Here is a 3,326-nt window from a genome sequence, read left to right as displayed (position 1 = left end):
AACCCAAAATGACCTCACGGAACTCAGATTGACCCACTAGAAACCACACGAACTGCGTACAGATAGAAAATCAACTCTCATAAGTTCACAACCAAAACCCCGACGGAAAAGAATCTGAAATTGAAAAACGCATGGACACAAGAAAGAAGACAGGCCCACAGTGAAAGGATGAGGAAGTTACGGGAAGAAAAGAAGACAAGGAAGCTAAGAAGACCAGACCTAATTAGTGGTTCCGCGTGCTCCTTAGAGGGCGAAACGAATAAATAATAATAATAATAATAGTAATAATAATAATAATACAGTAATAAAAAGCCAGTATACTTAGATGAAATACCAGCATGTGTGCTGAAACAGAATGCACTAACTTCTTAACAAACGTAATCGCATCAAGGACGTTTTCAGAGTATTGAAAACAGACAAGAATTTTGTCTATGCTAAAAATATGAAATTCTCATTGAAGTGGTAGGAACAGAGAGTCAGACATAGTAGATTTCCCAAAATTGGCATTTGATGCTCTTGACAAAGTTGAGTGTATCACAGATATATTCCTAGATCTTTTTCAGGCTTTGGATACTTTTGACTACAAGATGTTTCTTCAATCTCAGTGAACCGGTGGGCCTTCGTTCTTAACATCTGGGCGATTTATTTGCAATGGTTTGCCTTAGAATGTTATGTTTCCTTGCAGCTTCCATCTGGCCAGTGCATCCAGTAGTAATTACTTCTAACTTTCTTCTGCAATGTTCATTCGAATTACGGGATTTTGTGTCATATTTCCGAGTATTTGGTTTGAAAGATTTCTGCTGTCCCATTTCTGTAGAAGGAGATCATAGTAAGCGTACTGTGCCATTAAACTTGATGGTTAAAGGGAGACTTAGAATAAATAATTAATTCTGTTTGTTATTTAGCCTACGGTAATTTTTGAATGATTAGGAATGAGTGACATCAAAAGTTATGCAGTCGTTTGCAACAAGTTTGTTTAACTATTCATACATGAATTTCCAAATTTGTACTCAAATAACAACAGTATCGTTAGGCCTAACAATCAAAATCAGGGAATTCGTGCTGGACCAAGACATTGTCTCAATTTTAATCTTGATTTATTATTCTAGTTTCGATCTGGTAAACATATAACCATGATCTTGCCCTAACTTTGTACCAGTACATTGTTATCCTAAGAGGAGCGTGAATCTGCAGCTAGTTACATCATAGTGGTTATGTCGATAAAGTAACGAATAATTTCAGATCAAATTGCGTCAATGTAAACTTCAAGGATTATAGAATTGTTTGAAAAAGAAACGTTATTAAAGACAGCATCACTTGTACTTAGAATCATAAACAGAAATCGCCATTGTCAGAAGTTTTCTTCGCACTCTGCACAAGCCAAAGAACTTAAAGGAAATACGAACTATATTTAAATCTATTATTTTGGTCCAAAATAATGTCAGTAGACGGATCCCCAGCCATCTGAAACAGAAGTAGTACCAGTTGACTGGTTAAAAGTTACAATGGTTGACTGTAACGCATTAGCAGTGGAATCACGTGACTTCAGCGACCTCAAATGTGTGAAACTGACTTTTTGTCTAAGAGCAGGCGTCCACAGTGAGGGGGAGGAGGGGGGCAGGAGACGGAGAGGGCAGATGATCCCTACTGTAATCTGCAAAATACGTTTTTTTTTTATTCCGAATGGCATTCTCAGCATTTTCTAAAAATGGTTGTTTGTGATGCTTCTAAACCCCAAAGTTAGTGTTGTCGATTGCAACGGGACGTTATAGCAAGCACTACGTTAAGTTAGACTAGCTTGGTTGTGAGAATGTTTACGGTAAATTACAGCAGTTTCCTTGGGTCGGCGGCGCTTTCAGTGCTGTTTTCCAGCCACGGTGAATGCGGACCTTATGAGGAAATTTCCGAAATAGAGTTCCTACTCTTTTCAACACATTGCAGCATGCAGGCATTGTGTTACTAACTGCACAGTGCGTTTTGACATGAGTATACAACAACTTATTAGACTGAAGGACTGCACTCGTTCAGTTCTACTATGTGAAGAGTCGGTTATAAGGCTCAATACCATTTTTTAAAAATGTTTCGGACATTTGTTATAAATCTTATTTATTTTATAAAGTTATTTCGTACCTTTCCACTCAGAATAGTGCCAGAGGCATTATCTGCTGGTTATTTGTGTTGACAGGAAATAGGGTTTCTTCTGTAGATATGATTTTCTTCTATGTCATATTTTTAATTTTTCAGTATCAAACTGACATAATTGACGTATGAATATAAGTACACTTTGCAAATATTTTCTAATTCTATTTCGTAACTGTTGGATTTAATGTCATTTCAAAACATGTACTTCACAAATACTAGTGAAATATGCTTACCTTTTAGGTGTAAAAATAACGTGATCTTCCAAAACATATTCAAGGGATGGTTGTCAAACGTTAGAGGTACAAATTGTGGGCACTCCTGTCGAATTAAGGACACAAGACGTTTCTCTCACTCACTGGCAATTTTAGAATCTTGCCACCTGTTGTACGAGTTTGTACAGACGCGTATGCCTCTACGATCTACAAATCAACGACTATGAAGAAAGGGAATACGCCATTCTTAGAGCAATATCTTAAAAAGGCGAAATATGTCCCTCGTCATAAGAACACCAACAAGGTAGTGATAGTGATGAAATGCTGGGTAAATGGCTACGGAATTTTTCAAGCCCATACACATTTTATACTACGGCCGTATCCGGTAGCCGCAATATAAGTATCGTATTTTGCACATGAATCTCTCAGAGTAGTTAAAAATGTTTGTCAGTTTTATCCTTTATGGTGAATGTAGTTTCAGACTGTTTCCGCATAAGTGAAACAGCAACTTACGAAATACATCTCGTTCTCGGAACTACGTCGCCAAACGCATTCGATTACCTCACTCGTGCTTCGGCTTACGAGACCTAGATGGCATGACAACCGCTACGCCGACGCAGCTTGCCGTCCGCCATTGTTCCGACATTATCAAGCTTGAAAAGAGAGGAAACAGCCGTCCCTCCGGTATAGCCGTGATCGTCTAGTGGTTAGGACATTGCGTTGTGGCCGCAATAACCCAGGTTCGAATCCTGGTCACGGCAGTGGTGAAACACTGTCACGGCGGAGGTTATTTTAACCGGTGGAGATGCATTGTAAATTTATTATACTTTAACCTGATATCGAATAAAAGGGTAAATTATTTTCGTACAGTTTGGTTTTCTTCTTAAACATACAGTAATTTTTCCACTAAAGCCCTTATGGCCAAAAATTAATTACTGGTTCTGAAATGTTTTACGTTACAATTTATTATGC

At 38.1% G+C, this 3,326-nt stretch overlaps 1 non-coding gene across 1 annotated transcript; it reads left to right on the top strand.

Annotated features, from left to right (window-relative positions):
• Window positions 1–3,043: 3,043 nt before the first annotated feature.
• On the top strand, window positions 3,044–3,115 carry Trnah-gug (transfer RNA histidin (anticodon GUG)). Its single transcript has one exon. It is a non-coding gene; the product is annotated as a tRNA-His (tRNA).
• The last annotated feature ends 211 nt before the right edge of the window (window positions 3,116–3,326 follow it).

This window comes from Schistocerca gregaria, chromosome 1 (assembly GCF_023897955.1).
Source record: "Schistocerca gregaria isolate iqSchGreg1 chromosome 1, iqSchGreg1.2, whole genome shotgun sequence".
Classification (NCBI taxonomy): Eukaryota; Metazoa; Arthropoda; class Insecta; order Orthoptera; family Acrididae; genus Schistocerca; species Schistocerca gregaria.
Note: the sequence above shows the minus strand (reverse complement) of the source record. Positions and strands in the feature narration are given on the sequence as shown.